The 16,551-nt window shown below is 42.2% G+C and overlaps 1 protein-coding gene across 1 annotated transcript in view; it reads left to right on the top strand.

Annotated features, from left to right (window-relative positions):
- cetn3 (centrin 3) overlaps positions 1-16,551 on the top strand; it is a 43,469-nt gene that overhangs the window by 11,581 nt on the left and 15,337 nt on the right. The window lies entirely within an intron of this gene.

Below are 16,551 nucleotides of genomic sequence, written 5' to 3'. Positions count from 1 at the left end.
GAATATTATTAACTAATTTGCAATGTAATTGGTTAATCAAAATAGTATCATCTTATAATTAACTACATTTTATATCACCTTATTTCTTGCTTCAGGATTGGTTCAAAATGTACTTAAGTAGTTAATTTTCTTTTCTATAGAAAGATTGTTCCTCTTTGCAAGCATATTAGGAGGTGGGTTTTGTAGGCTAAAACAATTTTGAACTCTTTGAAAACGTTTCTTGCAATTTCTGACAATTGAAAAATGTTTTTGATATTAATTTTTAGTGTTTTCTCTTAATCCAATTTACAATTTCTAACATTTTTTTTTCCTCTTCAAAAAAATAAATTAATCACAGTCAGTCCAGAATGATTTCTAACCCTTTTTAGACTACAAGATATAGGAGCAGAATTGGGTAATTTGGCCCACTGAGTCAGCTGTGCCATTCACTCATAACTAATGAACTGATTTTTAAAACCAGATCATGCATTTTTAAATTTTCAATTAAGGCAGCAGTATTGTTTTAAAGCTCTAATCAGGTTAGAGCAAAGTGTTTTTGAAAAAATTAAATTGATGAGCTGTTGCTTTACACAGTTGCACAAACATTTATTCAAAATAAATCCACACCAAGTCTTTACATAAAATTAAAAGATTTCCCAAGTCAGGGTGTACAACCTTAAATTGAAATGAACACAATCTCTCTTGTGCAGAATAAATACATTGATTCAAAAGTCTCATGATTTATTTAGATGATGTTTTCAGCTTGTAAGTTCAAGGATTATTCACAGTTCAATTAGTTCGGAGGAAATAAAACTAGCTATCCCTCAAAGTAGTGCATGAAGAAAACCATTTAAGTAGCATACATGGTGCTGCAAAAGCATTTGTGATATATGCTATAAGAAGTGTAATTAGTGTGTGGAGTTCAGCAGCTTTTTAGTTCCTTAGGGCTTTGGGTCCCATGTATTACTGGCACTCTCTGTAAAGCAGATTTTGTTTGCTTGAGAACCTTTCACATTTGGATGATGTCAAAACGTTATTTATAAGGAACATGCTGAAAACACTTTTCAGTCTGTGTTTCTCACAGTAACGTTAACTGTCTGCTTTCACTTTTTGTTCCTGACCTTTTTTATTTTTGAAAAAACTTAAGTTCTCTTGTCATGAGATTTGCTGTAGTGGTATGTTACACTCATCTGTCTTTCACTGTTCATGCGCATCAACTAGTGATCATCTATAATAATGGTAAGTGATCAGCCCATTGTTTTATCAGTCGCTATCACACAATCATTCTGTTTCACTTTCTTTCATCCCTGCATTATCTGTGTAATATTTCATTGTAAATTTTCAATTCGTGTAATTGGTTTGACATTTTGCAAATGGCTGCTCAATTTCCTGCACCTGCATTCTTGGGTGGTTTTCCTTTAGCTTTTGTTTATTTTTGTAGCTGTTCTATGTTTGGGTGTCTTCCTTGGTCGCTGCCTTTTATTAGAGATGATACAATTACAGTATTACCTCTTTTACCAGAATCTCCATATTTTGGTGCCTTAAATGATCACTTTACTAGTACAATTTGATCTTGCCACTCGCTAGTGCAATTCTTTTTAAATCAGTTGCTAGGAATTAAACCATTTTTAAAAAATGTTATCTGTCTCTACAGCAATCATAACACTGATCAAATCGTAGCCTTGTCTTGTTTATTGAATGGAACAATCAATATGCAAAAACTAGGATGTTGTGGTCCATGTCAGAATGGACTTTGTGAATTCTCTTGCTTGGGTTATATGGCTTCCTCTATTAGTAATATGCTTCCTATCATAGATTATTTTACCTGAAAACCACACTCCCCACAGATCTCAATAATAGTTTATGACTGTAACACTTGAGTTGTATTGAATGTGTCTGTGTAATTTTGGAATTGGGTTTTAAATTTTTTTTATGCTTTTCAAAATCAGTCTGTTCAGTTGTCATATCTGACATGTCTGGGGCAGATGGGGCTTGAACACAGGCCTTCTGGCCCAAAGGTAGGGATGCTGCCATTGTGCCACAAGACCCTCCAGTTTTAGTTTTTTTTTACTATGTTAATTAGGCAATTTTGAGATTGTTGATGTAATTGTTTGGTGATCGTATATGCTTTATTAAATGAGGCCACCCTATGTTGGTAAAAATCTGTGAAGTTGGTAAAGATGGACAAGCTGTCATAGAAAGGATGATCTCACAAATGATTAACATGTAAAATTAATTTGGAGACAATAGGAAGTGCTATCAGTAAGATGATCATCAGTCCTTTTAAAGAATACTCTGGACCTGAATATACGTTGAGCTAATTTGAGATTGGTAATGCATTGAGCTAGTGCATGTTCAGGATGCCTTTGATCATACAAGGGGAGTAGTGAACAATTGGAGTTATTAAGCTCTAGGTTTTTATGATTCAGGAAACAAAGCAAAACTTTAACCAACATAAAAAGGCATTTGTGACAATCGACCAGTTTCTCAATCTGGCATCCTGAAGTAAATGGACTGTAATATCAATATTTTAAAGCATTTCTTTTGTGCATTTTTAAAAAATTATGTAAAACTTCATGAAAATGTCTCTACCTGGAATGGATCTTTGTAGTTAACAAAAACTGGTAAATTTTAAAGTTGGTTGTCAAATTCATTCTATAAGATTGAAGTGAGCCCCAAAATCTTAACCTTTTGCTTAGATTCCACCTTCAGGTTTACTTGAGACAACTTTTGATTTCTATTAACTTTTGTTAGCCTGCTTCAACATCTCTTTAACGTCATTGAGGTCTTGATTCTGTTATACACAATTTTACTTGAAATAGTAATTTCTTTAGTAAGATTAGATGGTGCTGGATTTCTGTCTTTTTTTTCCTTTGTACAATTTCAATTTTAACAATTCTAATGAACTTTGGCTAACATCACTAGAGACAGAAGCATATCATCTTGCAAAGGCCAGTGGCCTAACAGGTCATAATATTCCAAATTTTCCCTGGATGCTGGAAAGATTCCAATGGATTGTAAAAATGCTAAAATAAAAATCTTATTCAAAAAGGGAGTGAGGCAGACAATAGGAAATGATTCAGTTAATTTAACATCTGTCATTAGGAACCTGTTAGAATCCATTGTTAAGGAAGTAAGAACAGGATATTTAGCAAGTCAAGAACACCATTCATCAGAGTAAGCATGGTTTTATGAAGGGTAAGTTGTATTGACTAGAATTCTTCGAAGATGTAACTAGCAAAATGCATGATGGGAATCCTGTGGATGTAATACACTTGGACTTCTAGAAGGCCTTTTGATAAGGTGCAACATGAATAATTAATACACAAGTAGATCACGTGATTAGGAATAATTTATTGGCTTGAATAGAGGATCGGCTAACCAATAGAAAACATAGGGTTCGGATAAATCGGTCTTTTACTGATTGTCAAGATGTAACTTGTGGAGTGCTACAGGGTTCGCTTGTTGGGTACTAATGATTGACAGCCTGGGTGCCTGCATTGGAGACTGAGCATTCAATACATCTTTATTGTAATAGTAATTTAAGATCTGGACATTTTCTCTTTCTTTAGGCCTTGACATTTTTCTTTCCTTTCAGACTGTTTGTTTTTATTTCTGCTGTTGTTTTTTTTAAATAAATCTTGTTTTTTGTAACCAAGAAGGTGCTGGAGAATGATGACTTTGTACACTTTTCACTATACTCCTGTATTCTAAACTTTGAGTACACGTGACAAAATTTAATACTATATTGATGACTTAGATGCCAAGATAGAAAGTACTATAGCCACATTTGCAGATGATACTAAAATAGATCTGGAAGGTAAGTTGCAACGAAGAAATAAAACATTACAAGTGGATACAGATAGGTGATGTGTGTTTAGCAGGTGGAGTTTCAATGTGATTTAAGTGTGAGCTTTATCCACTATGGACAGAGGAATAAAAAGACAACTTATTCTCTAAATGGAGAGAAACTTCAGAGTGTAAAGGGATCTTGTGTCCTTGTGCATGAAGTATAGTATGCAGGTACAGCAGTTAAAAAGGAAGGCAGATTGAATTTTGGCATCTTATTGCTAAAGGAATAGTTGAAAAGCAAGGAATTGTTGCAACAGAACAATACAAGATATTAAAGTGGTTTGACAAAGTAGATGTAGAGCAGGTGTTAACACCATGATGAGATCAGCCATGATCACATTGAATGGTGGAACAGGCTCAAGGGGCAAAAATGCCTTTGCTGGATCTTGTTTCTCATAAGAATATGAGAACTCGCAGTTATGAGAGTAGATTTGAAGAAGTTGGAACTGTTCTCTTTTGGAGGGAAGGCTGAGGAAAATTGTTAGAGGTTTTAAAATCATGATCCGGTTGCATGGACTAGGTGGGGAAAAATGCTGTTGCTTGTAAAAGACACACAAATGCAAAGGCATAGAACGTTACAGCGCAGTACAGGCCCTTCAGCCCTCTGTTGCGCGACCTGTGAAATTAATCTGATGCCCATCTAACCTATACTATTCCATTGTTATCCATTTGTATGTCCAATGCCCATTTAAATGCACTTAACATTGGCGAGTTTACTACTGTTGCAAGCAGGCCGTTCCCTACTAATGAGTAAAGAAACTACCCCTGATATCTGTCCTAAATCTTTTGCCCCTCAATTTAAAGCTATATCCCCTCACCATCCAATGAAAAAGGCTCTCACTGTCCATCTTTTCTCACCCTCTGATTATCCTATACATCTCGATTAAGTCACCTCTCAACCTTCTTTTTCTCTCCAGCAAAAACAGCCTTAGTTCCCTCAGCCTTTCCTCATAAGATCTTCCTTCCATACCAGGCAACAACCTAGTAAATCTCAAAGAACTCAATAAGGATAATGAGGCATGACCTACCCTTCACAAAACCATGTTGACTATCCCTCAGCAAATTATTCCTTTCCAGATGATAAATCTTATCTATTTTAACCTTTTTCTAATACTTTACCCATAACTGAAGTAAGGCTCAGTGGCCTATAATTTCCAGGGATGTCCTGACTCCCCTTCTTAATCAAGGGAACAACATTTGCTGTCCTCCAGTCTTTTGGCACTACTCCTATTGACAAAGGTGACATAAAGATTGAAGTTAAAGACTCCACAATGTCCTCCCTGGCATCCCAGAGAATCTGAGGATAAATCCCATCCGGTCCAGGAAACTTAGCTATTTTCAGATCATCCAAAATTGCTAAAACCTCCTCTTTGTCAACCTCAGTCCCATCTAATCTTGTAGCCTGTTATCTCCCTGTTCTCAATAACATTGCCCTTTTTAATGTGAATACTGATGAAAAGTATTTGTGTTTCCCTTATGTCCTCCGGTTCCACACACAACTTTACACTACTATCTTTGGCCCTAATCTTACTCTTGTCATTCTTTTATTCCTGATAAGGCCTTAGGGTTTTCCTTGATTCTATCTGCCAACAACTTCTCATGTCCACTCCTGGCTCTTCTTAGCCCTCACTTTAGATCTTGGCTAACTTATAACTCTCAAGCCCCCTAACTGAGCCTTTACACCTCATCCTCACATAAGCTGCCTTCTTCCTTTTGACAAGAGCATCAACTACTTTAGTAAAAAATGACTCCCTCTCTCGACAACTACCTTCCTGCTTGATATGTATATACTTATCAAGGACCCACAATAGCTGTTCCTACAATAAGCTCCACATTTGAAGTGTGTCCATCCCCTGTACTTTCTTTCCCCATCCTATACATCCTAAATCTTGTGTAATTGTATCATAATTGCCTTTCTTCATTATAACTCCTGCCCTGCGGTATATACCTATCCCAGTCCATTGCTATTGTAAACGTAACTGAATTATGGTCACTATTGTCAAAGTGCTCACCTACCTCCAAATCTAACACCTGGCCAAGTTCATTTCCCACTACCAAATCCAATATAGCATCACCCCTTGCTGGCCTGTCTACATACATTGTCAGAAAACCCTCCTGCGTACATTGAACAAAAACTGACCTATCTAAACTACTTGAGCAGTAGTCTTCCCTGGGTAAAAACAATGACTGCAGATGCTGGAAACCAGATTCTGGATTAGTGGTGCTGGAAGAGCACAGCAGTTCAGGCAGCATCCAAGGAGCAGCAAAATCGACATTTCGTGCAAAATCCCTTCATCAGGAATAAAGGCAGAGAGCCTGAAGTGTGGAGAGATAAGCTAGAGGAGGGTGGGGTGGGGAGAAAGTAGCATAGAAAGGAATAATTTGGTGAGTGAGGGAAGGGATGAAGGTGATAGGGTGGAGTGGATAGGTGGAAAAGGAGATAGGCAGGTAGGACAAGTCCAGACAAGTCATGAGGACAGTGCTGAGCTGGGAGTTTGGAACTAGGGTGAGGTGGGGGGGAAGGGGAAATGAGGAAGCTGTTGAAGTCCACATTGATGCCCAGGGGTTGAAGTGTTCCGAGGCAGAAGATAAGGCGTTCTTCCTCCAGGCGTTTGGTGGTGAGGGAACGGCGGTGAAGGAGTCTTCCCTGTCAATATTGGGAAAGTTAAAGTCCCCCAAAACAACTACTCTGACACTCTTGCTTCTATAGAGAATCACTTTTGCCATTCTTTCCTCTATATCCCTGGAATAATACAAAGGCCTATAGAAAACTCCCAACAAGGTGACCTCCTTTCCTATTTCTAACCTCCAGCCCAATCTACGCTAGTGGATGAGTCTCAGTGCTGTAACGCTGTCCTTGATTAACAATGCCAAAACCCCCACCCCACCACCACCACCACCATTTTCTCTGTTCTTGCTGAAGCATCTAAATCCCGGAAACTGCAAAAACCATTCCTGTCCCTCCTCTAGCCATGTTTCTGAAATGGCCACAGCCTCAAAATTCCATGCTGCAAGCTTACTTACCTTATTCCAGTCACTCTGGATTTTAGTGATTTGCAAAAGAAGCAAGGGAAATGATGGGGTATTAAAAAAAAAACTTGATCTTCAACTCTTTGAGATAGAAAATGCACTGGCTGAAGTGTGGTAGAAGCAGGTTCATTTGAGAGGGAATTAGTTGATTATTTAGATAAGACTAATGTGAAGAGTACTTTTGTGGGGTGATAAAACAGGAAATTCCAGATGGCTAATGCTTATTTTGAAGTGCCAATACAAGCATGATGGGCCTTCAGCACCATTAGACTTTGTAATTTCCAAATATAAAATAGACACCACTAATGGATAACTTCCACAGTTACATCAACAATTAAACCATTTAAAATATTAACATCATGGCTGAACAGTTCACATCCATTACCTTTTGATGCATACCTAAATATATAGAAATTTACTTTCACCTAGCACTAATGATTGAGCTGATCTCTTATCACTTGAGTTGTAATTTGTTTGTCTAATTTTAAAGACAAATGTTGAGACTTCACCCTTGAACCACAATTTCTATAGTTTTTTTGCTCACGCCTTCTCCAATAAAAGCAATTTAAATCTATTGGTTTGTCACAAGCTCCCCCTGCTGGTACAGCTTCTTCTGCAGTCACCATGTATTCCCATATGCTGCAGTTATGGCTTTTAATTTTCAACATTTGGCTTTTAGTCTTGTTTTTTTTTTATTTTGACAATTAACATCTTGATCCCCTTGAATTATATTTGACCTTCGAATTGTCTTTTAAGTTGGAAGTGTCTTCCCCCCCCACCCCCCGTTACCTTCCTACGTATTCACTACCAGATACCTTCTCTCAAGCCTCTCTGTTGGTTTGCAAACAATGCTTTGCTAATGCTTGCACACTTGTGACAATTCAGAAATCAGCCATTATTTCAGCTGCTTTTCTCTTGAGACTTTATTTTCTGTTATGTAGGATCTTCCTTTTGTAAAAGGAAACTTATAAAATTATTCATTCCACCCATCATATCACAACTCTTACAGATTTCACAGAATTCTGATTTATGTTTCTTTTTGATTTCTCAACTTTGTCTGTAAGCTTCTGAAGCTAAGTCATATGTGTTTAAAACTGTGGTGTTTGCTATCGTAATCTGATTTTAGATCCAAAAAGGGCACCTATTTTTAATGCTTTCTCCTTGCATTGCATTGAAACCAAACTACCTTGCAACTTTTGCAACTTTGTAGCAACTTGCATTACTGACAAAATACACCTGTAATCATTCCTTTCAAAATCAGGATTAAATTGAGTTTAATTTCCCTGCTGTTCTGTGGTTGGAATAATATTCTTTGTCAATCTGATTTCTACACATTTCCTTTCCAGAATTCAGGATTTTACTTTTTGAAACCTATTTTCATGTTTTCTTTACATTTGGAATTCTATCAAGGTTTTGCATTTCTTCGATTTCTATTTGTATCATTTTGCAACTGAATCCTAGTTAATTCAATTTATTTATGATCTAAATTACTCCTTTTCAGTTGTTTGTGTTGAACCAGTTGTTCAATAATTTTTACTTCCCAGCTATTTCCAATTTCTGTCACTAATTTGTTAACTATTCATAATCATTGATTTCCTGGTCATAAAATATTTGCATATAGCTCCTCCACTTTGAGAGACACATTAGCAAATCTTAATATGCCTATTTCTGTTGCTGATGACCTTGAAATAACTGCTGATTAAAGAACTGGTTGAGCAACAGGAGACCGTAGTAGTTAAAGGGAATTTCTCGAAATGGAGAAAGGTGATCAGTGGTGTCCCACAGGGATCCATATTGGGGCCACTGTTGTTTGTGATATACATAAATGATCTGGAAGAGGGCACTGTTGGTATGATTAAGTTTGCAGACAACACAAAGATTGGTGGAGTGGCAGAAAGCATAAGGAACTGTCAGAGAATACAGGAGGATATAGATAGACTGGAGAGTTGGACGGAAAAGTGGCAGATGAATTTCAATCCAGACAAATGTGAGGTGATGGATTTAGGCAAGACTAATTCTAGAATGAATTATACAATGAATGGAAAAGCCTTGGGAAAAGTTGATGGACAAAGAGATCTGGGAGTGTAGGACCATTGTACCTTGAAGGTTACTGCACAGGTGGATAGAGTGGTCAAGAAGGCTATGTAGTATGCTTGCCTTCTTCGGACAGGGTATTGAGTAGAAGAGCTGGCAAGCCATGTTTAAAATTGTACAAGACATTAGTTTGGCCGCGTTTACAATACAGTATACAGTTCGGGGCGCCACATTAACAAAAGGATGTGGACGCTTTGGAGAGGGTGCAGAGAAGGTTTACGAAGATGTTGTCTGGTATGGAAGGTGCTAGCTATGAAGAGAGGTAGAGTATTTTCACTAGAAGAAAGGAGGTTGAGGGGGGACCTGATTGAGGTTTACAGAATCATGAAGGGTATAGACAGGGTGGATAGAGACAAGCTTTTCCCCAGGGTGAAGGATTCAATAATGAGGTCATGCTTTCAAGGTGAGAAAGTACACGCAGCAAGTACTTCCCACAGAGGGTGGTGGGCATCTGGAATGCATTGCCAGCAGAAGTGGTGGAGGCAGGTACGGTAGATTCATTTAAGGTGAGTCTGGACAGATGCATGAGTAGGTGGGCAGTAGGGAGATACAGATGCTTAGGAAATGACCGACAGGTTTGGACAGTACTTTTGGATCAGCTCCGGCTTGGAGGACCGAAAGGCCTGTTCCTGAGCTGTAAATTTTCTTTGTTCTTTGTACCAGGAAACACCCATCTGGTTCATTAATGTTCTCCGAGAAAGGAAATCTTTCACCTTTTTTTTTGTCTGGTCTAACCTACAAGTGGCTCATAGCAATATGGTTGACTCTTACTTTCCCTCTGCTGAGATTTTGTAGTGATTTGATATGACAAGGTGGCTTGCAAGGCCATTTCAAAGAAATGAAGCTGGAGGGATCACCTGGCTTTGCCCTCTGCACAAAAATTGGCCATGGCAAAAACAGCCCTGCAAAGTCCCCCTAACTAACATCTGAGGGCTAGTGGAAGACTTGTCACGCAGACTAGTGAGAAACAGCCTGATGTAGTCATACTCACAGAATCATACGTTACAATGTCCCAGCTACCACATCACCTTCCATGAGTACATCCTGTTTCGTCACTACGCGTAACCCCGCCCCCACGCAAACCTTCGTCACCACACATAACCCCGCCCCCACGCCGTCTTTTGTCGCTTCACATAACCCCGCCCCCACGCTTATTTCCGTCACGACGCATGACCCCGCCCCCACATCGAGCAATGTCACCACGTCTAACTCCGCCCCTACTTCGATCTCTGTCCCCGCCCCTAACCCCGCCCCCAGCCCCAGCTCCAGTCCCACAGCAGGTCCTAGCTCCCAGCCTTGCCGGATTTTCACCATCCCTCCAGATCTCCCCCTCTCTGAGGATGAAAGATCAGTCCTCAGCAGGGGCCTCACCTTCGTTCCCCTACGCCCTCGGATTAATGAGTTCAACACGCGGCGAGATATTGAACAATTCTTCCGCCGCCTTCGCCTCCGTGCCTACTTTCACAACCAAGACTCCCACCCACCCTCTGACGACCCCTTCTCCCGCCTCCAACACACCCCATCCACCTGGACACCCCGTGCTGGCCTCCTACCCGCCCTCGACCTCTTTATAGCCAACTGCCGCCGTGACATCAACCAACTCAAACTGTCCACCCCTCTCACCCACTCCAACCTCTCACCCTCAGAACGTGCAGCCCTCCACTCCCTCCGCTCCAATCCCAACCTCACCATCAAACCCGCAGACAAGGGAGGCGCGGTGGTAGTTTGGCGCACTGACCTGTATGCCGCTGAAGCCAAACGCCAGCTCGCTGATGCCTCCTCTTATCGCTCCCTTGACCACGACCCCACCTCCCACCACCAAACCATCATCTCCCAGACCATCCAGGACCTCATCACCTCAGGGGATCTCCCATCCACCGCCTCCAACCTCATAGTCCCACAACTCCGCACCGCCCGTTTCTACCTCCTGCCCAAAATCCACAAACCTGCCTGCCCCAGCCGACCCATTGTCTCAGCCTGCTCCTGCCCCACCGAACTCCTCTCCCAATACCTCGACACGGTCCTGTCCCCTTTAGTCCAAGAACTCCCCACCTACGTTCGGGACACCACCCACGCCCTCCACCTCCTCCAGGATTTTCGCTTCCCCGGTCCCCAACGCCTTATTTTCACTATGGACATCCAGTCCCTGTACACCCCCATCCCCCATCACGAAGGACTCAAAGCCCTCCGCTTCTTCCTTTCCCGCCGCACCAACCAGTACCCTTCCACTGACACCCTTCTTCGACTGACTGAACTGTCCTCACCCTGAATAACTTCTCTTTTCAATCCTCCCACTTCCTCCAAACTAAAGGAGTTGCCATGGGCACCCGCATGGGCCCCAGCTATGCCTGCCTCTTCGTAGGATATGTGGAACAGTCCATCTTCCGCAACTACACTGGCACCACCCCCCACCTTTTCCTCCGCTACATCGATGACTGTATCGGCGAAGCCTCGTGCTCCCACGAGGAGGTTGAACAGTTCATCAACTTTACTAACACCTTCCATCCTGACCTGAAATTCACCTGGACTGTCTCAGACTCCTCCCTCCCCTTCCTAGACCTTTCCATTTCTATCTCGGGCGACCGACTCAACACAGATATCTATTATAAACTGACTGACTCCCACAGCTACCTGGACTACACCTCCTCCCACCCTGCCCCCTGTAAAAACGCCATCCCATATTCCCAATTCCTTCGTCTCCGCCGCATCTGCTCCCAGGAGGACCAATTCCAACACCGCACAGCCCAGATGGCCTCCTTCTTCAAGGACCGCAGATTCCCCCCAGACGTGATCGACGATGCCCTCCACCGCATCTCCTCCACTTCCCGCTTCTCCGCCCTTGAGCCCCGCTCCTCCAACCGCCACCAAGACAGAACCCCACTGGTTCTCACCTACCACCCCACCAACCTCCGCATACAACGTATCATCCGCCGCCATTTCCGCCACCTCCAAGCAGACCCCACCACCAAGGATATATTTCCCTCCCCTCCCCTATCAGCGTTCCGCAAGGACCACTCCCTTCGTGACTCCCTCGTCAGATCCACACCCCCCACCAACCCAACCTCCACCCCCGGCACCTTCCCCTGCAACCACAGGAAATGTAAAACTTGCGCCCACACCTCCACACTCACTTCCCTCCAAGGCCCCAAGGGATCCTTCCATATCCACCACAAGTTCACCTGTACCTCCACACACATCATCTATTGCATCCGCTGCACCCGATGTGGCCTCCTCTATATTGGGGAGACGGGCCGCTTACTTGCTGAACGCTTCAGAGAACACCTCCGGGCCGCCCGAACCAACCAACCCAATCACCCCGTGGCTCAACACTTTAACTCTCCCTCCCACTCCACCGAGGACATGCAGGTCCTTGGACTCCTCCACCGGCAGAACACAACTACACGACGGCTGGAGGAGGAGCGCCTCATCTTCCGCCTGGGAACCCTCCAACCACAAGGTATGAATTCAGATTTCTCCAGTTTCCTCATCTCCCCTCCCCCCACCTTGTCTCAGTCGGTTTCCTCTAACTCAGCACCGCCCTCCTAATCTGCAGTCCTCTTCCTGACCTCTCCGCCCCCACCCCACTCCGGCCTATCACCCTCACCTTGACCTCCTTCCACCTATCCCACCTCCATCGCCCCTCCCCCTAGTCCCTCCTCCCTACCTTTTATCTTAGCCTGCTTGGCTCTCTCTCTCTTATTCCTGATGAAGGGCTTATGCTCGAAACGTCGAATTCTCTATTCCTGAGATGCTGCCTGGCCTGCTGTGCTTTGACCAGCAACACATTTGCAGCAGACATCCTGCCCAACGGCAGGATAGACCAAACAGATGTGCCTGGATCATCCATTTGACACTGGCTGCAGATCGTGCAAAGGCTTCAGCCTTTATTCTGCGCTAATGTACTGGGTTCCCCCATTATTGAGGATCAGGATATTTGTGGAGCAGCATTCTCCAATGGAGTGTTGAATTGTCATCAACTAGACATGACAGGACTGCCAAGCTTAGATGTGATCTCTTGGTTGTAGAATTGTTAGCCCTGTCTTTCTTTCGGCTTATGCTTTTTGGCCTGCAAGTCGTCCTGTTTGGAAGCTTCACCAAGTTGATACCTTCTTTTGAATGTACTTGGTGATGCTCTTGGCATGGCCTCCAGTTCTCTTGACTGAGGGTTGATGCTCTGACTTGATTCCATTGATAGATGCATTTCTAGCAGAAATATGTAAGGAGGTCAAATGAGTCTTTTTTCTCGTTAGCTCTCTTATTCCCTGTTGCAGACTCTGGTCCAACATTTGTCTCTTAGAACTTGGTGAGCTTAGTCAGTAATGTTGCTGCTGAGCCACTCTGATAGGCATTGAAGCCCCTGCCCAGAATACATTCTGCTTCCTTGTCATTCTGCGTGCTTCCTCCGAGTGCTTCCTTCCTCAGCCATGATTCTGTACATGGAGTACAGAATCATTGCTGACTCAAAACCTCAGACCACACAGAAATTTCAATTTCAGCAAACACTTTATTTTGATTAAGCCAGTGAGAGATCAGCAGTCAATGATCCAGAGTATCAAACAAGATATCTCTGGATTGATTAATGACAGATCTCTGATTTCTAGCAAAAAGGCAGTATACTTTGTAGCCCATATGTACGAAACTATTTTGCATGTTTCACTTCTCACACAATGTAATGTTTCTACCTCCTAGTGAAGTTCTCATAATTCAAAAGTTGATAATCAGTACATCAAGTCTTGTTTACATAAGTCAAAACAAAGTTATTGATTTAAATGTTTCTACATCTGGTACCATTCTCATGTGTAAAAGTAGATAAGGCAAGCCGGTTAATGATGTTCTACAGTTCAGCCTTCAACGCATTATTGCCTTGAGATTGATTGATTGATTGATTACTAAACTTAGTAATCTCAGACTAAGCCCCACTCTCTGAAACTGGATCCTCAGTTTTCTGACCAATAGGCCACAATTAATGAAGATTGTGGACAATATTTCATCCTCATGAACACTCAACACTGGAACCTCCCAGAGGTGCATACTCAGCCCCCTCCTGTACTCACTGTATACCAATGACTGCATCGCCAAATACCAGAGTAATGCTATTTACAAGTATGCTGATAACACCACCATAGTCGGTTGATTTGGAGATGCTGGTGTTGGACTGGGGTGTAAAAAGTTAAAAATCTCACAACACCAGGTTATAGTCCAACAGGTTTAATTGGAAGCACACTAGCTTTCGGAGCGACGCTCCTTCATCAGTTGATTGTGGAGGGCTCGATTTGTAACACAGAATTTATAGCAAAAATTTGCAGTGTGATGTAACTGAAATTATACATTGAAAAATTGATTGTCTGTTAAGCCTTTCATCTGTTAGAATACAGTGATAGTTTCACTTCTTTCATGTGTAAATCACAAAACCCTTCTTTTTAAAGTTGCATTCTCAGGTTAGCTGCTAACAATGGTGATAGGTAGACAATATGTTGAAGGTGTTAGCCCCCTGTGTTCTCTATGACCTGATGTTTAGATTGATTCTAATCTAATAAGTGAGATAACAGTGTTTTACACAAATTCCTGCAGTTTTTTAGCTCCGTTCTACATGAATGTATGCAGTTTTTGAGCAAAGTGCAATGTAACTCTGAAATACAAATTCACCCCACAAAGTGTGTGTGTGGGGGGGTGCTATGGGTACCGTGCGTAACTATCGGCCTCTGCTGCCTGTCCCAAAGTCCAACGTGGTGGTCTGTCACCCGAAGGTCCGAGGCTGAATGTCATGGACTGCTGAGGTGTTCCCCAACTAGGAGGGAACCCTCCTGTCTGTTAATTGTTGTGCGGTGCCCATTCATCCGTTGTCGTAGCCTTTTGTTCGGTTTCCCCAATGTACCATCCCTCCAGGCATAGTCAGTTGAATCTCCAATGGCGGTGAAGTAGATGACTGAAGGGAGGTGGAAGACCTGGAATAATGGTGCACTGAACAATCTAGCTGTCAATGCTGGCAAAACCAAGGAATTCATTATTGACTTTTGGTAGGATGTTACTCATGCCCCCTACACATGTCAAGCTGCTGAGAGTGGTCATCCACAACAAGCTTTCTTGGACTCTTCATGTGGACACACTGGTAACAGAGGCTCAACAATGTTTCCTGTTCCTCAGGCAGCTGAGAAAATTTGGCATGACAGTGAATACCCTTGCCAACTTTTATAGGTGCACCACCGAGAGCATTCTGTCTGGATGTATCACTACCTGGTACGCAACTGTCCCATTCAAGATCGGAGACAGTTACAGAGAGTGGTGAACTCAGCCCGGACAATCACACAGGCCAACCTCCCATCTATAGAATCTATCTATCAGGCCTGCCGTCAAGGAAAGGCCGCCAGCATTCTCAAAGATCCATCCCACCCCACCCTGGCGATGCTTTTCTCCAACCTCTACCACTGGGGAGAAGGTACAGAAGCCTGAACACATGCACCAGCTGGTTTCCAAACAGTTTCTACCCTACTGTTGTTAGAATATTGAATGGACACTCAAACTCTTAGCATTCGCCTGTACCTATGACTTTGTTTTTGCCACAGTTTACCTATTATTTACTTATCTATGCTGTTTAACTATGTGATCTGCCTGTATTGCTCACGGCAAAGCTTTTCACTGTGCCTCAGTATATGTGACAGTAAATTCAATTCAATTTGATTCAATTCATGTTCTGTGTAGTACAGCAAGAAGCGTGTACTAAAACGTTTCCAGTGTTATGCAGAAACTCCTGCATTCTTACAAATCATGTTCTCACATTCACTGACTGCAGCTGCCATTTTGAACTTATAAGACCAATTATTATTGCAAATCAGAGACTTACAAAATGGAGACTTTTGATTCCCCAATACTTTATCATCACCTGAGGGTAGGGTGGAAATTAGCAAAAGATTTTCTTTCTAATTTGATCTGCAGCCTTGAGGCTTCACAGTTCAGTCTGTTAAGAATTCAGAGAGTAACTCCCTCCCAACTCTTTACCACTGTGTTGTCACCCTTGCTACATCTGTTCTGCTCTTGGGGCAGGATGTACTTTGTGTAGTGTTGTCTAGGATATAGTCAGATTTGCAAAACCTACTTTACAGCCAATTTTGTGCAGTTACTTGACTAGCATATGTTGGCAAGGAGGCCATTGCACCTGCGGACCAATGCCAAAATTGGGAGAGCTGTTTGAGAAATCCCAAACTCTATGCCTGGAATATGGTTGGGGCTCATTTCACCTCTCTCCTGGGTTTATCAGTTGTTTAGGCTTTCACGAATAACCATCCTCATCAGGTCATTTCTCATTTTGCACTGCTAGTGGTTATGCTAAGACATCTTGTGAGAAAACTGGCCATGATAATAGAACACTTTATAGTTAAGTATAGACAAATGAATAGCTTGACCAGGTTTCAAGTTTCACTTTCCGATTATTCAAAGAAGTCAGTTATCAGAATTGAATCAAGAAGAATTGTATTCATGCAAGTCCCCCTAACTTTTTTTAAACGACATAGGAGCATAATCATTCTGCTTTCTGTAATCTCCTGATCTGGAATTATTGACTAAATTGACAAAGTATGTTAGTTAAACTTTGCTCAAGCT

The sequence above is a fragment of the Hemiscyllium ocellatum genome, chromosome 2 (assembly GCF_020745735.1).
Source record: "Hemiscyllium ocellatum isolate sHemOce1 chromosome 2, sHemOce1.pat.X.cur, whole genome shotgun sequence".
NCBI classification, from domain to species: Eukaryota; Metazoa; Chordata; class Chondrichthyes; order Orectolobiformes; family Hemiscylliidae; genus Hemiscyllium; species Hemiscyllium ocellatum.
Note: the sequence above shows the minus strand (reverse complement) of the source record. Positions and strands in the feature narration are given on the sequence as shown.